Source organism: Eleutherodactylus coqui, chromosome 8 (genome assembly GCF_035609145.1).
Source record: "Eleutherodactylus coqui strain aEleCoq1 chromosome 8, aEleCoq1.hap1, whole genome shotgun sequence".
Classification (NCBI taxonomy): Eukaryota; Metazoa; Chordata; class Amphibia; order Anura; family Eleutherodactylidae; genus Eleutherodactylus; species Eleutherodactylus coqui.
The window spans coordinates 37,751,359-37,776,827 of record NC_089844.1 but is presented as its reverse complement, the minus strand read 5'-3'; the positions used below and the strand labels follow the sequence as shown (position 1 = coordinate 37,776,827).

General features: G+C 45.5%; 1 protein-coding gene across 1 annotated transcript in view; it reads left to right on the top strand.

Moving 5' to 3' along the window:
- Positions 1–25,469, top strand: part of SPEG (striated muscle enriched protein kinase) — a 406,747-nt gene that overhangs the window by 1,561 nt on the left and 379,717 nt on the right. The window lies entirely within an intron of this gene.

Below are 25,469 nucleotides of genomic sequence, written 5' to 3'. Positions count from 1 at the left end.
TTAAGGCATTTATGAAATGTGTTATAGAGATAGATATGAGATAGATAGATAGATAGAGAGAAAGAGAGATATGAGATAGATAGATAGATAGAAAGATAGATAGAGAGATATGAGATAGATCGATAGATATGAGATAGATAGATAGATAGATAGATAGATAGATAGATAGATAGATAGATAGATAGATAGATAGATAGAGAGATATGAGATAGATAGATAGATAGATAGATATGAGATAGATAGATATGAGATAGATATGAAATAGATAGATATGAGATAGATAGATAGATATGAGATAGATAGATATGAGATAGATAGATAGATAGATAGATAGATAGATAGATATGAGATAGATAGATATGAGATAGATAGATAGATAGATATGAGATAGATATATATGAGATAGATAGATAGATATGGGATAGATAGATAGATAGATAGATAGATAGATAGATAGATAGATAGATAGATAGATAGATAGATAGATAGATAGATATGGGATAGATAGATAGATAGATAGATATGAGATAGATAGATAGAGAGATATGAGATAGATAGATAGATAGATAGATAGATAGATAGATAGATAGATATATAGATAGATAGATATGAGATAGATAGATAGATATGAGATAGATATGAAATAGATAGATATGAGATAGATAGATAGATATGAGATAGATAGATAGATAGATAGATAGATATGAGATAGATAGATAGATAGGAGTGAGATAGATAGATAGATATGAGATAGATAGATAGATAGATAGATATGAGATAGATATGAAATAGATAGATATGAGATAGATAGATAGATATGAGATAGATAGATAGATAGATAGATAGATAGATAGATAGATAGATAGATAGATATGAGATAGATAGATAGATAGATAGGAGTGAGATAGATAGATAGATAGATATGAGATAGATAGATAGATAGATAGATAGATAGATAGATATGAGATAGATAGATAGATATGAGATAGATATGAAATAGATAGATATGAGATAGATAGATAGATATGAGATAGATAGATAGATAGATAGATAGATAGATAGATAGATAGATAGATAGATATGAGATAGATAGATAGATAGGAGTGAGATAGATAGATAGATAGATAGATATGAGATAGATAGATAGATAGATAGATAGATAGATAGATAGATAGATAGATAGATATGAGATAGATAGATAGATAGATAGATATGAGATAGATAGATAGATAGATAGATAGATAGATAGAAGATAGATAGATATGAGATACATAGATAGATAGATATGAGACAGATTGATAGATAGATAGATAGATAGAAGATAGATAGATAGATATGAGATACATAGATAGATAGATATGAGATAGATTGATAGATAGATAGATATGAGATAGATAGATAGATAGATAGATAGATAGATAGATAGGAGATAGATGGATAGATATGAGATAGAAAGATACTAATTGCCCTGGGCCCCCATTTACTGGCGAAGCCCTGAAGGCAATGACCAACAGAATAAACTAAAACCACCCAGTACTGTTTAGTGGTGCAGTTGGTATTAATTGGGATAATTGCAGTATTTGAGCTATAATGGCTCTCTAATGGCAGTATTTGGATAATACACATTATTTGCAACTATATGGCGGTATTCCATGGGCTGAAATTCTTAACACAGCTAAAAATGGCAAATATGCAGGAGGTTGTTGCTCTTCTTGAAGGCCGGCCCTATGTAGATATTATTACATGATGCAGCATATTTGGTTTAGTCTGCAAAATGGCAGCCTCCATTGCTCGGGAACGACAGGGACACTTTCAGTCATAAGTCATGGAGCGAAGTTGATTTGTTCCACTGAGTTTACAAAATGCTCCGTGACGTTATAGTGGAGAAAGTTCAGAATTCAGATTTGTCTTACTGAGTCACGTTCTTAAGGAATATGATAAGCACTTGTGAAAATATGCCTGTCATTTGTTGTGGAAGTTATTTTAGTGATGCGAGACTTGTGCCGTAAGTCAGTCTTGGAAATCTCAGACTATACTCAGAGGAGTTTTGGTGCTCTATAGGGCACAGTCGTTGTGACTTAAGGGGGTATTTCGCCAATAGTAGGGTACTTTATAAGATGACCATTGGGCGTCTAAGCAACTGACAGCAATCGTAAAAACTATCGCTCTTCTGCTTTCAGAAAGGAGTGATGATGCTCACTGACTAGAGGTGGAGCGTGTGAGATCTCTTCCGGCCGACTATCTCCATTCAGAAAAATCAGACAGTTGTACATAGATTAACGACTTCCTGTTTACACAGGCCAACAGTTGCTTGCTTTTTTAGGTGAGCTAAAAACCTATGGACCCCAAAAAGTGACTTGCCCTGTCGACCCCAAAAAGTTGACTTGCCCTGTTGGGTCCTGTGTTTGCATGGGCCAACAGTCACCTGTAATTGCTCTTATGAGGAATTACTTAGGTGACTGTCGGCCTGTGTGAAGGTACCCTAGGATGACTGCAGGTAGCAGGTCCCTCTTATAGATCATTGTGCAGATTCTCGCTGGATTGCGGCAATCTGAACAATAATAGTTCAGTGTAAACGCCTGCAGCGACTGAACAACCAATGATCATTTGTTCATTGTTCAGTTTCTGCAGGAATAAAAATCAAATGACAATCGGCCCTTGTAAACAGGCAGTCGTTCATCTATGATCGACTGCCTGTTTACTGTGAATGGAGGCGGGTGGAAACGATCTCCAGCTCACTCCACCTCCATTCACTGAGTGATCATTGCTCCTGTGTGAAAGGGCCCTAAACTGTACTTTTCACAATCGGATGTCTTATGTTTGTTGCTCATCTTCCCATTTCACAGCATGCAGTGGGTCAGGTTTCTTCTTGAGGAGAGCACCTTGTAGGAGTGAGGAAACTTATAGGACCGTCCATGCTCCTCTGGGAAATATGCAAATGGGAAGATGAAGCAATGCCTCTACAGCATCACCTATTGGAAGGTAGCAGTCCTGCAAGTCAATCTCAGATTTTTTAACAAGCCTTGTAACAAGGACTGGTAATTGTGAGCCAAAGCCAGAATAACCATGCACAGACAGCTGTTTCGGGGTGATTGTTCCTCATCAGTTTGCAGCAGGTTTGTTGCTTTGGTAGTGAGAGGCCTATAGATGTGGTTCAGGAAGGGTACCATTTCTCCTTGGGGAGAGCACCTAATAGGTGTGACCTAATAAGGCCATCCCCATCTATGCTCCTCTGGTAAATATACAAATGTAAGATGGAACAATGTCAGACAATGACTGTTTTTTCTAGCTTTGGCTCACAATTCCCAGTCATTGTTACAAGGCTTGTTAAAAAGTCTGACATTGACTTGCAGGAATACTGCCTTCCAATAGGTGGTGCTGCAGAGGTATTGTCTCACAGGCTCATGAAAACTGCAGCTGCATTTCCCTTGAGAGTGAGAGATCTCTCCCTCTTTCCCCCCCGCCCCCCCCCCCCCCCCCCGAGCCTGCTCGGATGAGAATGCAGTTACTCGAGAAGAGCGATGCTCGCTCGAGTAACTGCCTTATCTGAGCGTGCTCGCTCATCTCTAATGGACTGTCATCGTAAACCGTGTACACATTCCATAAGCTTTCTATGGCAATTATACACTATTCCGAGCAGTGACGGAAAGTGCTGAAACGGAACAGCGCTCAGATGAATGCTCCTGCCTATTCAGTTTAGCGATTGGTGGGGTCTCAGCACCGATCAAAACTGCTGTCATCACTTTAAATGCCCTTTGAAGAATAAATGGGGGCAAGGGTTTATCTATAATGGGTTCAGAAGTAGACCTGTGGGGGACTGTAGGTCTCTGTGCCACAGAAGAAGACACTATTATTATAAATGGCGCATAATAGGTAGGAGCCCTATTACTACTGACGTCTATGCGCTACAAAGATGCTTACTGATCGCGGTGGGCATCGTGTAATTGCTTTCCATGCAGCAATCTAAAAACCATCTTCCTGCCCACCAGTAGAAGATGGGACTCCCACCGACACAACCGAAGAACCTGCCCAATACAAAGGTGCCATCCAAAGGGAACCATCCCTTTAAGCTTTTGTAGGCAATTGTCAACCTCATTACTATGTAAATGAAATCCTGGCACTGCTCCCGGCTAATAATGTCATTCTTGCGGTGTAGAGTGAATTTACTGTACTGTAATGAAAAGCATCCAAAGGCCCATTGCAGCCATTTTAATGTGTGTTTACCCTTGTAATGTCACTCCGGTGTCACCGGGACGATTCCCAGAACGGTGCAGTGTTAGCGTTATTCAATGAAAATGATCATCTGCTGCTGGTTTGTAATGTGCTTTGTTACCAGTTGGGAAGCTTAAAGACAAAGGGCCAAGTGTAAATGCTTTACAGCATCCCAGCACTGAGAGAGTGACAAATCCACACTATATAGGATCTCATATGCTATCTACAATGGATGGCTACTTTATTACAGACCCCATCTAGCAACATGTTGGACCACTTTTGGATTTGAGAACTGCAGCAGTTTGTTGTGGTGTCCATCTACAGGTATCAGAGGTCCTAGAGACTGCAAGAAAACCTTCCCTGCACCATTACCGCACTTCCACCAGCCTGACAGGAAGGGGTCAGCGATTCATGCTGCTTTTGCCAAATTCTGACCTCCCATCAACACGGTGCAGCAGAAATATGTTTCATCTGACCAGGAGATGTTTTTCTGCTGCTCAGTGATACCATTTCATTTTTGTGCTCTTTTGCCCTCTAGAGTCTCGACTTTCTGTTTCTCTTAGACACAATGGTGCCGGAACTGGTCATCTGCTGTTATAGCCCATCCATGCTAAGGAACGGCGATTTGTGTGTTTGGATACACTAGTTGGAGCACCAGAGTTGTATTCCACTGCAATTCGCTTGAGTGTGCATTGCCTGTTCATCACAATGATTCTTGACATCCTCTTCTGACCCCTTTCGATGACGAGTTGTTTTTGTCCCTAGGATCCCATTTTGCTGGTTGATTTTTCCTTGACCGCCCCATTTTTGGTATACTCTTTACACCATCGCATGAGAAAAGCCAACAAGGTTGGTAGTGAGATCCTGGCTCCAGCTAGTCTAGCACAGATAATGAGATCTTGTTGGAAGTCGCTCCAATCGCTGGATTTTCCCATCTAATATCGATTCCCACTGAAACTGATCCACGGAAAACTTGTCGCGTGATTTTATGCTGCACTCTGGGGTCATGGGGATAATTTTCATAAAGCGAAGCGCCAATTGTGAGCAGTGTAGTTGCCCAGCAGGTCCTACAGAACACTCACGGTACACTTGTCCTGTCTCACCTGTCTGTATGCTGTCCCTGTATACAGAAGGTGCCATCTATAGGAGAGTCCGTGTGTCTCCCCTTCTGCTCTAGTCATAGAGCTCAATCCTGATGTCAGCTTGTCTCCCATTGGCTGACAGTCAGGTTTAATCTTACTGGTGCAGAGCCCAAGGGCGGAAAGCAAACATACAAGTCCCTATGCACGAGTGCGAGAGAGAGAGAGAGGCTATAAAAGCAAGTGACGCAGAGCAGTTAGTCAGACTCAGCCAGGAGTGAGTAAGGAGAGGTTGCAGTTCTGTAGTCGACAAGGAGGAGTACTTCAGCAGTTAGTGTTTCTCAAGGTCGAGTGTGGTGATTAACCTGCTCCCTTGACTTCTTACAGCAGAGAATACCGAAGATCCTTTCAGAGGTCCATCTTCATCTAACAGGGAGTTTTAGCTACCCGGTGAAGCTCAAGCCCAGACTAGCCATACAGCCACTTGTCCCTCTGCTTTATAAAATCCTACAGTCAAATACAACTAAATTGTTTCACCTAAGTTCACTAGTGGGGAAATTGTCCAGTAAATCAATCTTCAGGAAAATAGAGAGAGAGAGTTGAAGTGAGAGCAACATGAATTCTACGTTCCTGTATTCTGCTTGTTCATTACTGCACTCTTGACTACCTGCTACAAATATGTTTTCAAAGTATTGTACAGTTAACCCTTTGATGAAAATACCAACGTTAGTAAATCTGCTCACTCTCAGATTACTAAACTAAACTGGACTTGTCTCTGTTATTTCTGTGTTATCATCCGGAGTGTCCAACTAGAGTGTGGCGTCACCATGACAAAGTCTAGGCCTCCGACCATACATACAGTAAGTTCATTGGGGTGTTACACAGTCCGGGAGCTTTAATGAAGGAGCCAGTCAGTGTATGTACAAAATCCATTAACTTGTGTAGAATTAGTGGCTTATCCACAGGATAGGGAATAACTTGCTGATTTCTAGGGATTTGACTGCTAGGACCCCCACTAATCGCCAGAATGGTGAACCCGTGTCCCCTAAGAGACAATGCAAAAGGAATAGAGTAAAAGCGTGCATACTGAACAACCACACCATTCATTTCAATGAGCGCGCTTGAGACTGCTGAGTGCTTGAACTCGGCTATTTTTGGCATTCACATTGAAATGAATGGAGCGGTGACCGAGCATGGATGCTGCCACTTCATTCACTTTGTCAGTCTCTTGGGGGACACAGCATCTTCTGTTCTGGTGATCAGCAGTGGTCGGACACCTTCCGATCCGCAAACAACTCTCTATCCTGTGGATATGGGATATCTTGATGTCACCGGAATACCACTTTAAAGGACCAAAAAATATAGATGATACAATTGCTTTCTCAGCGCCTTCTACATTTGCGCTAATGTCCATAATCAGCTTTCAAATGATTTCATCCTCCGACATGCTGATCTCATATTTCCTTCCACTTATCTCTTTGGACCCCTGCAAACCTTGGCGTATCGACTAGAGGTATCCCCTTCATCACATTTAGACACTTGAGGCCTCTTTCACATGAGCATATGTGTTTTCACACTGCCCGAAAATCGTAGCTGCAGTGTATTAGCGGACAAATATGCTGCAGCGCGGACATCCCTCGGTCAGCATAAATCCTCAGAATGACTTCTAGTGCTTTACTAGAACTGGCTATAATCTTTTCTGGACGCTACTCAACTCCTTCCTCTTTTTTTTTCAGTTCCTATAGGAGTCTATGGGAGCTTCCAGCATATTTCGGCAAAAAGATAGGGCAAGCCTATCTTTTCCTGGCAGCTTATAAAATCGATCGCCGTTTTCGGTCACTAATGTCCCATTTGTCCCGGCGCAAGTTTTTTATGCCAATCTGAATGAATACATTGGAATCCAATGCTTCAGATGGTCGCAATTTTTTTATCGCACCAAAATTAGACGCATAAAACCACTCCTGTGAATAAGGCCTCAGTTTGTACCGCTGTTGTAAGGTTAGCGCAATATATAATACAGTTTTTGGACAGTAGCTTGGGACATATGTATTCTGCCCTGTATGCTAGGTTTACGGTGAAGAAAAGGAAGCTTTTATACCTGTCCCTGTCTCTTTTTAAAAAAGTGGTCCATGCCTAGCTTTAGGGGATGGGAACGTGCGCATCAAGTTTCCTACGATTTACACCAGAAACTGTTGTAAACTATAGCAGAAACCTACTTTAGCTCCTAACTAGCACAGGTCTCCATCTGTCCATCTAGGTGCCGCTAGATGTTACAAACGTATTAAAAGGTTTTCGCCTCTTAAGGCTTTAGTCGTTCTTAGCTCAATCCATACTTTACTTAGACTGGCGTGTGGAACACCAGTTTAAGTCAATTTGCTCCATTGCCTCTATTTACTCTGCCCTAGTTGGTAAATTATTTGGGTATTGTATTAATGTCATCTTTTGAACTCTCTGTTCACCATATGGCACTATTGTGTAGGATATGTCAGGCTCTACTTACCTCTGTGTTGGAGGCTCCCTTAAGAGCCCACGGCAAAAATCCAGTATGAAATGCCAGATGAAAAAATCGTAAAAATGGCGCAGCTAAGTTGGACATCCGCACCAGTAGTCAGAGCGAAAAGTGTGCTAGAAAGGCATTACTCTCATTAAAATGGGAGTTATGCCTTTCATTACACATCTGTCTGGGACCACTAATACGAACATCTGACCCCAACGTACTGATAGTAGGTCGGAGGATCAGCTGATCGGCAGAGATCCCTCACCGAACAATTATTAATCACCTATCCTCTTTACTCTCATAACTTTAGGCTTCTTTCACAGGAGCAGATATCGGCCAGCTGTTTTCACGGCCGGCCGATATACGCTCTGTCGGGGACGTAAAAACTGGTGAACGGGGCCACAATCAAACGTTTGTGCGCCTGTTCATATGGCCTGGTGGCATATTAACAATTCCTGTAACAGCTCAGCCCTAACAATCAGGTTGAATCAGCCAACCCAAACAACCAATCAGGTTGAATCAGCCAAACCCAAACAACCAATCAGGTTGAATCAGCCAACCCAAACAACCAATTAGGTTGAATCAGCCAACCCAAACAACCAATCAGGTTGCTGGAATTGTGAATCAGACCCAATCAGATTGCTGTAATTGCTGAATACGGCTGAGCAGTTCCAGAAATTGTTAATATGCGGCCGGAGCAAATGCGCTGACCGTGTATAACTAAATTCCACACCACCTCCACATTCACGATGATTGGTTATTTGGTTTGGCTGATTCACAGTGTTTGGTTGCTTAGGTTGGCTCAAGTAGAGGTGGTGTGGAATAGGGATACATGCATGCCATCCTCACTAGGCTATCTCCCATTTCCCCTCCCCTATCCCCGTGCAGACTCACCTCTCTTCCTCCCAGCTCGTTCTGTGCATTGGGAGGGAGCAGGACCGGGCAGGGCGGAGCTCAGTGTCGGTCCTCCTTCTATTGATGGCTATGGACAAGGGACAGGGAGAGGGCGGACGCTTAGCTCCACCCATGTCTATAGCCATCAATGGGAGGAGGCGGGGTGGATCAGCGCTTAGCAGAACAAGCGGCAAAGAAGTGAGGTGAGCCTGCACAGGGAAGGGGAGTCGAACAGAGGGAGGGAGTTTAGCAGCCATGCTGCTAAACTCCCTCCTACCTATGGCCACTGCCATGGGCTCCCATAGGAGCCCATGCAGCGGCTGGACGTATTCTAGCCCAAAAGATAGTTCCAGGACTATCTTTTGGGCTCGACTTAAAAATGCCCGGTGCTATATTGGCTTAGCCGGGCATTTTTATGTCTCACAAATACGCCCATGTGATCTGATGCATTGGAATCCAATGCATCACATCACAGTGCATATCGGCCAGCCATGAAAACGGACGGCCAATATGCGCTCATGTGAAAGAAGCCTTACTAATATAAAGTCTCTTGCAGGTCTGCGCCATTAGGCGACATATGTAGCACGAAGCTCTTATGCCCTAGCACACTTTTGTTACTATGGCCCGCTATCCTCTTGTAAACTTGCCACTGGTAGCATATCACTCATTTGCATGGCAGCTGTTGGCTTGACTGTCCCGAAGGGGGCAAATACTTTTCTCTGCACTGTATATCGTGTCTAATTAAAATTACTATCATTAATCTGTTCTATGATATTCTGCGTTCGGGTCATTATCTTCTTATTTCTTGATTGCCATCATTTTAAGACCGTTTGGCAGCTGCTAGATGGAATTCCTTACTTAGTAAGCAGACGCAGCAGCGGAACAGAATGTTTAGTCCTGAAAACATGGCTCCCCTCGACTACTAATGTAAGTAATAAGCAGTCATGTATGAAGTCGCCCGTGGCAGATAGAGGGCACCGAGGCCAGGCAGATGGCCAAGGCATGACTTCTCTGGCAGGTTCCGTGTCTGCCGCACTGGACAACAAGCTGTGGGCTTTATTTAGACCTTGTGTTTATTCTCCGAGGAGGTCGACTGAGAGGTCTCCACCCAAACATGGTGGAATTAGCCACCGCACAAGAGCAAAGCCGCTCATTTACATCCTCCTACCACCTCCTGGATTCCTGACAACCATCTGTCCCTCATTTTCACAGGAGGACTTTGTTCTCATCATTTGTCCTTGACAATAGCTGTCATTTTCCATTTGCCTATTTGCGGGTCGAGGCAGGGCGACGCAAGTACAACGATACAGCCGATGGAGTAACCAAAGCCAAAAGTGTTTATTATGACCACTAAAATAGGGATTAAGGTTGGGTGGCAAATTATTAATCAGCAATGCAAACAAGTTTTTCAGTACTTCCTCACTATATGCTAAGTTACTAGCTAGAACCAATTAACCCCTTGCCAGCCCAGGGCGTAAATGTACATCAAGGATAGGCAGCCGTTCACGCGAATGGGCAAACATTTACGCCCTATGGATCATGCAGGCTCAGAAGGTGAACCCATGCCATCATCCCCAGCCAGAGCTGGCTGTGACTGACAGCCAGCCAGCCTCCCACTGCAACAGCGGGGATCGGTGAGAACAGCAATCCCTCCTTTTAACCCTTTAAATGGCCTCTAATCACTATCATTAGCGACAGAAGTACTGCAATGTATTATAAGTGCTATCACAGGTTCAAGTTGCCTACAGGGATTTGGAGGTGCTGAATTTCAGTCGCTGAGGTCCTTTTTTTTTGGCGGAGCGCTTTTTGTGCGCAACTAAAATTACTTTATCTGAATGTTTCCATAGGAAACCATTGGTTTTAATAGCCGCATTTTTTCGGTGCGGCTACATCGCATCAAAAGGACACTCGAGTGAAAGAGCCCTCAAGATGTGCAGTCTTGTATACCAGCCAGCTACTGGAGGGAGATTCTGACAAATTCAGTGACTTTTTAAAAAGTTGCATGTCATAAATGTCTCTAAACCAGGCCTGCATGACATATGGCCCGTGGGGCCACATGTGGCCCGGCAGATGTGATCACACATCACGTGAAAATCTATGCTCATGTGAACGAACCCATTGCAATTAATGGGTTCTATTCAGTGCATATTACACACGCAAATACTGCACATGTAACACGCAGCACAAATACGCTCATATGAAGGAGTCCTAAATGGTGGCATGAACCAACTGAGGTCCATGCTGGTATCTACTCACCAGCCGCACAGCATCCTGGGGTTTGCAAAATAGTTTCATCCCTAAACTATCGAACAGGTTTTTAGCGGCTTACTTATAAATTGATCCGCTATGAACCTGCGGCCCCAAGAGGTTTGCCAATTTTAATTTTGGCCCCTACTTACTGCCAAGTTGTGCTGGCCTGCTCTAAATTCCCCTCCGCCCAAATTTCGCCGTTTCTAGACACTTTTGATAAGTTGGGGTGAGAGGCGTAATATCTGGTCTTTTTTGCACAAATCAATAGTAAATTTATCTAAGTTGAATTCCACCAAAAAAAAAGGCGCAACTTATACCAGAATTCTGGCAGCACCCCTGTAATGAGTGAGCCCCAATATCTCATCTTATGACCTCCTTGGTGCGCTCCTATAATGGACAGTACAGGATACATGGCTACATGATACGGGTCACGCTCACCCGCCTGCTGGGAATCGCGTCACTTGTTATGTAGAAAAACGGCACCAAATTTACCGAAAAACAGCAAGCTCCTGATTGGTAGATGATAGGAATGATGGAAGATGGAGACGATGCGTCCTATCCCCCCGGCGGGGGGGACTCCAGTCTTCGTTGTCCGCCTGCTTATACTGTATTATTAAGGGTGAAGTCATTTATCCTGACTGGTTCCTGTCCTCTGATTCACCTCCTCCTCCACGGCCGGCATGTCACAATCATAGATCAGCTTCATTTTTAATGCATCTCTTTCTGTTGACTGGAGATGGAACAGGTCAAATGTTCATGTAGCATCACACGCCGCTACTGCATGCCACCGTGTTACTCAAGAAACCACCAGGAGAGATAGAGAATTATGGGATGGATGGATAGATAAGATATAGAGAGATAGACAGATCATTATGGGATAGATGGATACGTAGATGATAGATAATATATGAAGTAATGAAGGATGGATAATTATGGGATAGATAGATGGATACTAGAGATGAGCGAACACCAAAATGTTCGGGTGTTCGTTATTCGGAACGAACTTCCCGCGATGTTCGAGGGTTCGTTTCGAACAACGAACCCCATTAAAGTCAATGGGCGACCAGAGCATTTTTGTATTTCGCCGATGCTCGCTAAGGTTTTCATGTGTGAAAATCTGGGCAATTCAAGAAAGTGATGGGAATGACACAGAAACGGATAGGGCAGGCGAGGGGCTACATATTGGGCTGCATCTCAAGTTCACAGGTCCCACTATTAAGCAACAATACCGGCAAGAGTGGGCCCCCCCCCCCTCCCAACAACTTTTACTTCTGAAAAGCCCTCATTAGCATGGCATACCTTTGCTAAGCACCACACTAGCTACAACAAAGCACAATCACTGCCTGGATGACACTCCGCTGCCACTTCTCCTGGGTTACATGCTGACCAACCGCCCCCCCTCCCCCCCACAGCGCACACCAAAGTGTCCCTGCGCAGCCTTCAGCTGCCCTCATGCCACGCCACACTCATGTCTATTTAGAAGTGCGTCTGCCATGAGGAGGAACCGCAGGCACACACTGCAGAGGGTTGGCACGGCTAGGCAGCGACCCTCTTTAAAAGTGGCGGGGCGATAGCCCACAATGCTGTACAGAAGCAATGAGAAATAGAATCCTGTGCCACCGCCATCAGGAGCTGCACACGTAGGCATAGCAATGGGGGACCTATGTGCCACACACTATTCATTCTGTCAAGGTGTCTGCATGCCCCAGTCAGACTGGTAATATGTACCTTAACAGTAACCGCGTTGGTGGTAATGTGGTGGTGACTGCGGACCTAGTAGCACGGTTGTATTTTGTTGGTTTTCGGAATGCGGCCAGGATAAAGTGGGCCGTGGCGGGGGGATGGTGTGGGGGCTCTCTTGTTGTGTCGGTAAAGGTGAAATTCTTGGACTGCCACCAGACGAACCAATGCAAAGGCATTTGCCAAGAATGTTTTCCCTGTTGGAGGAGGAGGGGGATGTTTTTGAGGCACTACGTGTCCTCTCCACGTGTCCGTGGTTATATGCACTTTAACAGTAACCGCATTGGTGGTAATGTGGTGGTGGCTGCGGACCTAGTAGCACGGTTGTATTTTTTTGGTTTTCGGAATGCGGCCAGGATTAAGTGGGCCGTGGCGGGGGGATGGTGTGGGGGCTCTCTTGTTGTGTCGGTAAAGGTGAAATTCTTGGACTGCCACCAGACGAACCAATGCAAAGGCATTTGCCAAGAATGTTTTCCCTGTTGGAGGAGGAGGGGGATGTTTTTGAGGCACTACGTGTCCTCTCCACGTGTCCGTGGTTATATGCACCTTAACAGTAACCGCGTTGGTGGGAAATGGCCTCGCCGCCATCATGTCTTTGGGAAGCCTCTGTTTCCACACCCCAGAGACATACCATTAGCAGCGGTATAGGCAGAGCCCAGAATTCGTAACATTTCAGCCGTAGCATTAGGACAGGCCCCACTAACATATCACTAGCAGCATTATAGGAGGAGCGCAGTCTTCGTTCCATGTCAGCAATAGTAGCACTCAAGACAGGCCCCAGTAACAATTCCGAAGCAGCAGTATAGCGGGAGCGCAGTCTTCGTTCCATGTCAGCAATAGTAGCACTCAAGACAGGCCCCAGTAACAATTCCGAAGCAGCAGTATAGCGGGAGCGCAGTCTTCGTTCCATGTCAGCAATAGTAGCACTCAAGACAGGCCCCAGTAACAATTCCGAAGCAGCAGTATAGCGGGAGCGCAGTCTTAGTTCCATTTCAGTAGCCTTAGTATAGCCAAGGCCCAAGTTACATTTATGTAGCTAAAGTGTAGGCCAACCCCACACACCTTTCTGTACCATGAGTGCAGGCGAAGAACATACAAATTGCTATGATTACACTGTAGGTGAGGGCCCCAAAAATTTGGTGTACCAACAGTACTAATGTACCTCAGTAAAAATTGGCCATGCCCAACCAAGATGGCAGGTGAATCGCTTTGGTTAATGTGGCTTAAGTGGTAACTAGGCCTGGAGGCAGCCCAGTGTAACGAAAAATTGGTTCAAGTTAAAGTTCCAACGCTTTTAAGCGCATTGAAACTTATAAAAATTGTTCAGAAAAATTATTTGAGTGAGCCTTGTGGCCCTAAGAAAAATTGCCCGTTCAGCGTGATTACGTGAGGTTTCAGGAGGAGGAGCAGGAGGAGAAGGAGGAATATTAGACAAAGATTGATGAAGCAGAAATGTCCCCGTTTTGGATGGTGAGAGAGAACGTAGCTTCCATCCGCGGGTGCAGCCTACGTATTGCTTACGTATCGCTGCTGTCCGCTGGTGGAGAACAGAAGTCTGGGGAAATCCAGCCTTTGTTCATCTTGATGAGTGTTAGCCTGTCGGCACTGTCGGTTGACAAGCGGCTACGCTTATCTGTGATGATTCCCCCAGCCGCACTAAACACCCTCTCCGACAAGACGCTAGCCGCAGGACAAGCAAGCACCTCCAGGGCATACAGCGCTAGTTCAGGCCACGTGTCCAGCTTCGACACCCAGTAGTTGTAGGGGGCAGAGGCGTCACCGAGGATGGTCGTGCGATCGGCTACGTACTCCCTCACCATCCTTTTACAGTGCTCCCGCCGACTCAGCCGTGACTGGGGAGCGGTGACACAGTCTTGGTGGGGAGCCATAAAGCTGGCCAGGCCCTTAAAGACTGTTGCACTGCCTGGGATGTACATGCTGCTCGATCTACGCACATCCCCTGCTACCTTGCCCTCGGTACTGCGCCTTCTGCCACTAGCGCTGTCGGCTGGGAATTTTACCATCAGCTTGTCCGCAAGGGTCCTGTGGTATAGCAACACTCTCGAACCCCTTTCCTCTTCGGGAATCAGAGTGGGCAGGTTATCCTTATACCGTGGATCGAGCAGTGTGTACACCCAGTAATCCGTCGTGGCCAGAATGCATGCAACACGAGGGTCACGAGAAAGGCATCCTAACATGAAGTCAGCCATGTGTGCCAGGGTACCTGTACGCAACACATGGCTGTCTTCACTAGGAAGATCACTTTCAGGATCCTCCTCCTCCTCCTCCTCCTCCTCCTCCTCCTCCTCAGGCCATACACGCTGAAAGGATGACAGGCAATCAGCCGGTGTACCGTCAGCAGCGGGCCAAGCTGTCTCTTCCCCCTCCTCCTCATCCTCCTCATGCTCCTCCTCCTCCTCCTGTACGCGCTGAGAAATAGACAGGAGGATGCCCTGACTATCCAGCGGCATACTGTCTTCCCCCGCCCCCGTTTCCGAGCACAAAGCAGCTGCCTTTATGCTTTGCAGGGAATTTCTCAAGATGCATAGCAGAGGAATGGTGACGCTAATGATTGTAGCATCGCCGCTCACCACCTGGGTAGACTCCTCAAAATTACCAAGGACATGGCAGATGTCTGCCAACCAGGCCCACTCTTAAAGGAATTGAGGAGGCTGACTCCCACTGCGCGCGCCCATGTTGGAGTTGGTATTCGACTATAGCTCTACGCTGTTCATAGAGCCTGGCCAACATGTGGAGCGTAGAGTTCCACCGTGTGGGCACGTCGCACAGCAGTCGGTGCACTGGCAGCTTTAAGTGATGTTGCAGGGTGCGCAGGGTGGCAGCATCCGTGTGGGACTTGCGGAAATGTGCGCAGAGCCGGCGCGCCTTTACGAGCAGGTCTGACAAGCGTGGGTAGCTTTTCAGAAAGCGCTGAACCACCAAATTAAAGACGTGGGCCAGGCATGGCACGTGCGTGAGGCTGCCGAGCTGCAGAGCCGCCACCAGGTTACGGCCGTTGTCACACACAATTAAGGAAAGCAAATGGCGAAGCCAGGAGTAAAATGTAGCTGGGTGCGTCTGATTTTTAAACGTTGCACACGCAGCCGACACGTGTCCACCGCCCTTAGGACGGACAGAGGCAGGACAAATAGAATTATTTTCAGTTTTTTTCCACCAAAAGGCAGCACTGCGTATATTCAATGAACATGAGAAGTTTAATAACTGTGCTGTGTCCCTGCTAATGTGTCACAGAACGTGAGGGTAGCAGAGTTATTAACTCTGGCAGAGCAGGTATTTTTTTTCCCAATTAAGGAAAGCAAATGGCGAAGCCAGGAGTAAAACGTAGCTGGGTGCGTCTGATTTTTAAACGTTGCACACGCAGCCGACACGTGTCCACCGCCCTTAGGACGGACAGAGGCAGGACAAATAGAATTATTTTCAGTTTTTTTCCACCAAAAGGCAGCACTGCGTATATTCAATGAACATGAGAAGTTTAATAACTGTGCTGTGTCCCTGCTAATATGTCACAGAACGTGAGGGTAGCAGAGTTATTAACTCTGGCAGAGCAGGTATTTTTTTTCCCAATTAAGGAAAGCAAATGGCGAAGCCAGGAGTAAAACGTAGCTGGGTGCGTCTGATTTTTAAACGTTGCACACGCAGCCGACACGTGTCCACCGCCCTTAGGACGGACAGAGGCAGGACAAATAGAATTATTTTCAGTTTTTTTCCACCAAAAGGCAGCACTGCGTATATTCAATGAACATGAGAAGTTTAATAACTGTGCTGTGTCCCTGCTAATGTGTCACAGAACGTGAGGGTAGCAGAGTTATTAACTCTGGCAGAGCAGGTATTTTTTTTCCCAATTAAGGAAAGCAAATGGCGAAGCCAGGAGTAAAACGTAGCTGGGTGCGTCTGATTTTTAAACGTTGCACACGCAGCCGACACGTGTCCGCCGCCCTTAGGACGGACAGAGGCAGGACAAATAGAATTATTTTCAGTTTTTTTCCACCAAAAGGCAGCACTGCGTATATTCAATGAACATGAGAAGTTTAATAACTGTGCTGTGTCCCTGCTAATGTGTCACAGAACGTGAGGGTAGCAGAGTTATTAACTCTGGCAGAGCAGGTATTTTTTTTTCCAATTAAGGAAAGCAAATGGCGAAGCCAGGAGTAAAATGTAGCTGGGTGCGTCTGATTTTTAAACGTTGCACACGCAGCCGACACGTGTCCACCGCCCTTAGGACGGACAGAGGCAGGACAAATAGAATTATTTTCAGTTTTTTTCCACCAAAAGGCAGCACTGCGTATATTCAATGAACATGAGAAGTTTAATAACTGTGCTGTGTCCCTGCTAATGTGTCACAGAACGTGAGGGTAGCAGAGTTATTAACTCTGGCAGAGCAGGTATTTTTTTTCCCAATTAAGGAAAGCAAATGGCGAAGCCAGGAGTAAAACGTAGCTGGGTGCGTCTGATTTTTAAACGTTGCACACGCAGCCGACACGTGTCCACCGCCCTTAGGACGGACAGAGGCAGGACAAATAGAATTATTTTCAGTTTTTTTCCACCAAAAGGCAGCACTGCGTATATTCAATGAAGAATAACTGTGTTGTGGCCCTGCCTACACAATTCTTTCCCTGCAGTATCAATAGAGGGTGCAATGCTCCGCAGAGGCGATCTTGAGAAGAAAAAAAAATGCAGCACAGCTAACAGCAGCCAGCACAGTACTGCACACGGTTAAATATGGCCCTAGAAAGGACCGTTGAGGTTCTTGAAGGCTACACTCACTCCTAACACTCTCCCTGCCTATGCAGCACTTCTGTCCCTAATGCCAGGTGCAACGCTCTGCAGAGGCGATTTTGAGAAAAAAAATAATTGCCACTGCTAACAGCAGCCAACACACAGCTATCAGTGGCCCTAATAAGGACCTTTGGGGGGTCTTGAACCCTACACTAACTACCAATTCTTTCCCTACAGCAGCTCCGGTACAAACAGCACTGTCCCTCATCTAACTTACACGGCATCTGAGGCGAGCCGCGGGAGGGGCCGACTTTTATATTCGGCGGACACCTGATGTCCCCAGCCACTCACTGCAGGGGGGTGGTATAGGGCTTGAACGACGCAGGGGGAAGTTGTAATGCCTTCCCTGTCTTTCAATTGGCCAGAAAAGCGCGCTAACGTCTCAGGGAAGGAAGTGAAAGTAACCCGAACACCGCATGGTGTTCGTTACAAATAACGAACATCCCGAACACCCTAATATTCGCACGAATATCAAGCTCGGACGAACACGTTCGCTCATCTCTAATGGATACATAGATAGGAGATAGATACATAAATAATACATAATGGATTAATGAAGGATGGATAATTATGGGATAGATACATATAAGATAGATAATTATTGGATGGGTGGATACATAGATGATAGATAACACAGATATGCAAGGTTTTGTTGTTTTGGAATGAAGAGGTGTTTCGGAATGGATTTTTTCTGCAGGTTCCGAAAATGGCCTTCAAAATTCCATCTCATGTCAGACTTTTTCACAAATCACGAAAATGTGAAAATTCCAAAAACGTTATTTTTTAATGAGATTCATATATAACAACATTTGGAATGTGTGAAAATGCAGTCATACCTAACATTTACCACTTGGCTCCTCTTGAAATTTCCTCTTTTTAGATTTTCTTTGGTGTTCATCCGGACAGTCTCTTTTCGACATCCAACAATAGTCGGCCATCATAGGAGTAGTCCACTTTCCCTGATACAGTGTTTCTCTGAAAATAACCTGTCTTATATTAATTTTTGCCCCAAAAGAGGCACTAGGTCTTATTTCTTGGGGATGTCATATTATACTTATCTAGCAGGCTTAATCTGGTTCACTCCCACTGCTCTCCAGAACTCCGACCCACTGATTGGCCTATTCATAAATCCCGCCTCCACAACGCGATGGCTGTGATTGGCTTAGTAGCGGTCGAAGAACCAATCAATGCAGCGCTCGATAAACCAATCACAGCCATCGCATTGGTTCAAGTACTGAATTGATTGGCAGAACCAATCAGAGCCATCATTTCCTGGAGGTGGGCTTTGTGAATCCTGTAACCAGGAAGTGATCTTCTGTGGGTGAACGAGGACTGCAGGATGCACGTTGGAGCTCCGGAGAGCAGCAGGAAGACCTGGACTGAGCCTGCTAGGTAAGTATTCCATTTTTTATTAATGTAATGCAGCTAAGGATTATTTTCGGGGTAGGCTTATATTTCAAGCCTCCCTGAAAAATCAGGGTAGGGCTTATTTTCAGGAAACAGGGTATCTCTTTTCCATCACTTCAATATTCTGATGAAAGCCCTCACCATGTTCTTCCGTAAAATCACCAAGATTATCAGGAAAGTAATTTAGATGAGCATGAAGAAAGTGAACTTTGACGCTCATGTTAGAACCAAGCAGTTTATAGGATTCCAACATCCCGTCGACTAAAATGGTGTAATTAGCAGCCTTCGTGTTCCCCAAAAAGTTTTGTACCACATTCCTGAATGCAGTCCATGCTTGCATTACGCATTCACTCATGGTTTTCTGTGTCCCGCACGAGGCTCCTAGATAGATAATTATGGGATTAATGGATAAATAGATGATAGATACTGGATTAACGAAGGATGGATAATTATGGGATGGATGGATGCATTCATTATAGATTAATTAAGTAATAAAGGATGGATAATGATTAGATAGATAGATATGAGGCCTTTTTCACACGGGGACCTATGCAAAAATGACGCGTGTAAAAAAAAAAACTTGCGGCTATTAGAACCAATGGTTTCCTATGGGAACATTCAGATGAAGAGATTTTAGATACACAAAAAACCCGCAGGTTTTTTACGCGTGTGATTTTTGCATGTCCGCATGTGAAAGAGGACTAGGATAGATAATTATGGGATGGATGGATAGATACGCAGATGATAGATAATGGTTTAATGGAGTATGGATTGGCATGTGATAGATGATTTGATAGATAACCCTTAGGCCTCATGTCCATGGGGAAAATCAGGCCCGCCGCGGATTGTTCATGCAGAATCTGTAGCGGGTCCCTCCTGCCCCGTGGACATGAGGCTCAAAAATCTGAATAAACTCACCTCTCTGGACGCTGCGGATCTTCCTTCCTTTGCGGCCGGATCTTCTTTCTTTGGCCCGGCGGATGTGCTTTTATGTGATAAGATAATCAACTTGAAGCCAATGGAGAAACAGATCAAAACAAAAAACATTGGCTCATACTCGTTATACTTTCTACCCTGATCCCTTAGCATTGACAGCACATGACCTTCTGTACAATCTCTGGTAGTTTATATATGGTACATATGGATGATGGCTCTGCATTCCCATGGCTGAATCCACTCCAGTACAACCTTCATCTTTGAAACAGATTCTGACTCTTCAGAGAACAGTCCTGAGAGCAGCGGAGAGCGAGGCAGATGCTCATACTGTTGAGGCCGAGGCTCAGGCGGGAATTGATTTCTTTTCCAAGAACAAAGAAGGCGAACAAAAAGGCAATCAATACTATTGTGTAAACGGAATAAATCTTCTCCAACTCTGGAAAGCCATAGAAACTGTAATCACTTCACTAGACGAAAAATGAAATTGTACCAATCACTTGAATGGGGCCGAGCTGCCTTACCAACATAGACGCCCGTACGAACGAATCAGTGTACCTGTATAAACCCGTGATCGTCAGTTTGGGCCACCATAATGAAACATCGATGGCTAATCCTAGGGTGCATTCACGCACACACCGGAATATACCGCATGATGCTGCAGAATATTCACTTATCCGGTAGAATCTGCATGAAAATCTGCATGTCTAACATGCAGATTTTGATACAGATTTGAAAATGGCCTACATCTGCTGGCAAATCCATGTCAAAGTCTGCATTTAGGCTTATTTGCGCAGTGTTTTTGCGAAATGGGTGTTGCGTATTTGCACATGTTTTAAACTGGGAAACCCCTTTATTTCAGTGATGTCACAGCACAGAGGTAATATACACAATGATGTCACAGCACAGAGGTAATGTACACAATAATGTCACAGTACAGGGATAATAAACACAGTGATGTGACAATACAGGCATGATGCACACAGTGATGTCACGGTATAGGTATAATACCCATATTGATGTCACAGTACAGGGTTTATGTACACTATTATGTCACAATACAGGAATATTGTACACAGTGATGTCACAAATTAGAGGTGATATATACAGTGATATCACAGTACAGGAATATTGTACACAGTGATGTCACAGTACAAAGACAATAAACACAGTGATGTCACAATGTAGGGATAATCAGCGCAGCGATGCCAAAGAGATCATGACCACAATGATGCATTTCATTACATTTGCTGCATTTATAACTTAGACCACTATATCAAACAGCAGTCAAAGTAAAGATGCCCCAGGCAGAGCAATAATACACACAGTGATGTCACAGCACAGAAATAAAGGTTAGGGCTGGAGCAACAGGGCCCACAGGGCCCCTTTAAGAGAAAGTCTTGCATGACACAGGGGGGGGGGGGTGTATGTGTATTGCACCTCTGCAGCACTGAATGGGTTAATGTCTGGGTTATGTCTAGAAAATGTATCATGTTGTATGTTATTTGAATGTCTTATGTGTTTGCAAGGATGCTATGCTGGGTTAGTCTGAGAGAGTGGCGTGCAGAGTTGGAGTTGGAGTGAGTTAGTCTTGCAAGTGAGAGACACCCACACTTCACTGATCAGCGTGTGTGTTAAGAGAATGGAGGAAGCTGAGCAATTCCCTTCTGCATGGCTTGGGAGCAGTCTACCCAAGATGTGCCAGTGCTACCACTAAGTACTAGATGAGAAGGAAGGATCGCTGCTTGGCGAGCGAAAGGCACCAGAAGCGTGAGTGTTGACCGGTGGAGAGTTGGAGAGAGAGTCGCCGGGAGCGGGATCACACAGATAACTAGGACTGTGGAATGTCCGGAATACCCCGAGTATCCTCCATGTTACACCACCTTCTCTGGTTGCAATTGTGCCAAACTGCTGTTATAAAAAGGACTGTGTTGAAGTTACATATAAACAGACAATACCGACCGTCCCTGGTTTGTCCATAACGCTTCCCTGTTTGTGGACTACTTTATTTTCCACTCAAGGTTCACTGCAGAGGGCGGAACAATGGCATCACGAGTGACAAGAAAGACTACAGGTAACCTCCAGTTACTTTTCTCTGTGACCTTCCCAGCAGTAACTTAGTGGGTTCCTGAGCTACCCCCTCACCACCCACGAGAGGAGATGGCCGAGCCACAGGTCTTTATCTACCTTGTCATCTCCTCGGCTGCGGACGGTGCAGCTTTAAGAGGTTTGTCCAGTTATAAACTATTGATGGCCTCTCCTTAAGATATAACATGAATTGTAGATCTGTGGGGGTGTCAACCATCCAGTACAGCTACTAATCAGCTTTCCACCAAGCTGGTGCACTCATTCACAAAGCTGGTTTCTGCAAGAAGCGCATAGATCTGTTATCTCTGCAGTGGTCAGGCTTGGTATTACATGTAAAGTTCACATTTACTTCAATGGGAACTTTGCCTGTAATAGCAAGCCTCACCACTGCAGTGGGAACAGAGCTGTCTGCTTCTTGCAGAACTCAGGTCAGTGCATGATTGCATTGGCCCAACAAACAGAAGCTCAATGGGTGTCCCAGGTGGCAGACCCCTGTGGATCCACTATTGATGGCCTAACCTAACGGTAGGCCATCAATACATAATGTACCCATGCTGGTGCACTGTGTGTGATGCGGACTGTTACAGGGCTCTGCTGTCGGCCAATGTGCTTATTTTCCTTTCCGTTGATGTCATTGGAGAATTCCAAATTATTGCTACAATGTTGCTTATGCAAACTGAACCTCATAAAATAATAAAAGCCGGATTATTTTCTCCTGTCCTCTAAAATATCGACAGATTATACCCCAGGAAATGACTGCGGGACGATGCGCCCGGACGTCGTGTTTGATGTTGTACTATGTGTCAGTTCTTGCATTTTGCGCAGGCTGCCGGCTTGTCGCTGCTTGTTTAGGGGGTTCCTCTGGCTTAGGCTCTGAGCCCAGACATCCATACTTGTCTCTTAGTAAACATCCTTCAGCCCCCTCTAGGAGAATTGTTTGGCTGTGAGGAAGGAAGCTTTAGATCTTCTGTATTCTAGCTTCTTCCATTTCGACTTTGTTAACCATTTCAAGCTGTGCCACTGTCATGTCGGACCGCACTGAGCCTCCTGCTTACTTACTTGGGAGCATGTAGACGTTTTCTTTTGAATACGGTACATAACCTGGATCTATAGGGGTTCCTTGTCCCATCATATGGGCAGAGGTGTAACTTGTAGTACTTGAGCCCCATCGTAAATCTATAACAATTCCATCATCTGACAGGTGCCATTTATATTATTAGTGTATTTCTATAAGGTTAAGGGGCCTTTGGGCCCCTTTAGGTACTAGGGCCCACGTGCAACTGCTTTCTTGGCACCCCATATAACTATGTTCTTGCATAAAGTGGTCCAACTGTACCCCTTTAAGGGTAGACACCCACTGGCGTTTTTTTCTCCACTGCGATGCGATTCTAAAGTTAAAGTCTCGAATCGCAGTGCAAGAAAAACGCCGGCAGATACCCAAAAATCGCTGGGATATCGCTGCGACATGGCCAGTCTTTTCAATGGGGCCAGCGGCAGCAGCGCTAGTCCCATTGAAAAGATATGGAGGATGCAGCGGACTTCTGTCACAGCTGTGGCAGAAGTCAGCGGCATGGTATCCCATTGCTTTCAATGGGATCTGCACTGCTACTGATCCCATTGAAAGCAGTGGTTTCTGACAACCCCCGCAGAATGATTATCGGAGAAGGGCTTGAAATATAAGCCCTTCCCCGATAATCATCAAAAAGTGGTTAAAAAAATAATTAAAAAATTACTTACCTCTCCGGCGCTCAGACGCGTCCTCCGGCTGGCTGTTCAGCACTTTCAGCAGACGGGGATTTAAAAATCCCCGCCTCCTGAAAGGGCTGTGCGGATTGGCTGAGGGCTCAGCCAATAGCAGCTAGTGCTTTGCTATTGGCTGAGCGCTCAGCCAATGGCAGATAGCTCTTAGCTATTCATTCATGAATAGCAATATCTTAGCTATTCATGAATGAATAGCTAAGAGATATCTGCCATTGGCTGAGCGCTCAGCTAATAGCTAAGCACTAACTGCTATTGGCTGAGCCCACAGCCAATCCGCACAGCCCTATCAGGAGGCGGGGATTTTTAAATCCCTGCCTGCTGAAAGAGCTTAATAGCAGTGCAGGGGAGCCAGCCGGAGGACGTGTCTGAGCGCCGGAGAGGTGAGTAATTTTTTTAACCACTTTTTGATGATTATCGGGGAATTGCTTGTATTTCAAGCCCTTCTCCGATAATCATTCTGCGGGGCTTGTCAGAAACCACAGCTTTCAATGGGATCGGCAGCAGGGCTGATCTCATTGAAAGCAATGGGATAGGATGCCGCGGACCTCTGTCACAGCTGTGACAGCTGTCACAGCTGTGGCAGAAGTCCGCGGCATTCTCCATATCTTTTCAATGGGGCTAGCGCTGCTGCCGCTGGCCCCATTGAAAAGACTGGCGATGTCGGAGCGATATTCCAGCGATTTTCTCGCACTGCTCTGTGAGATTTTTCACTTACTCTCGCAGCGCAGAGGGGAGGGGATAACACAGGATATTAAACAGGAGGTCGTCAAGGATCCATATCAATCTCCTAGAGTATCCATAGTGGATAACTGGAGTTGGTTACTGGTGGAATGCTTAGCTCTTTCCAATCCACTGTCTGACGTCTGAAGACATCATGATTTAAGGCTGTACAGCTCCGATGTTGGAAGACATCCGTCGGGGTTCTCTTACTGTATATTGCCAGCCTCTCTGCTTTTGGAGCCTATCCAATGTGTCACCTCATGCAGTACTGGCTTTAGCCAGCAGATAGAGCTGTTGTATAATGTCAGAAAAAGAGTGAGCCCCCTAGGAAAACCAGGATGCAAATTGGATTGGAAAGGGTTAAAAAGGTTCTGTCAGCAAAACCCCTTTTTTAACACTACCCTGCATCCCTAACTAATCTAACCTGTTGAAAGAAAACAGCTAAAAAAACAAAGTAAATTTACCTAATCCCGTTGTATTCCTTCCCTCCCTTGTTTACCTGGCCCGTGAGTGGTCGGCTCCTGCGTGCTGACGCCGACCTGGGCGCGTCTAACCTCTGACGTCCTCAGAGAGACAACGGTGAGTGCACAAGCGCGCCGGGAAGGGGGACACATGTGCACTCGCTGTCGACTCTCCGATGACGTCAGAGGTTAGACACGGCCAGGCCAATCAGTGGGCAACACGTCACTTGTCACGTGTCAACCACTGACCCGGGCGGCAGTACTTTCCGTCCGGCAGTGGTTGAAGCAGTGGCGGAAGCTGGAAGTTCGCCAGCTTTTGCCCTGCGATGGCAAGGTTATAGGAGGGACAGGAGAAGAGCAGCAGCTTCCTGGTGAACGTCCCCATAAGGCACAGGTGAATATAGATTTTTTTATTTTCCTGACAGAACCCCTTTAGGTAGAGGATATATTGTAACATAGTCCTGGGACTTCTAGGTAGTCAATGAAGGCTTGCCAAGTAGAGATGAGCGAATGTACTTGGTAAGGGCGATTTCGCAATCGAGCACCGCGATTTTCGAGTACTTCACTACTCGGATGAAAAGTACTTGGGTGCACTGTGGGTGAGCGGGGGGTTGCAGCGGGGAGTGGGGG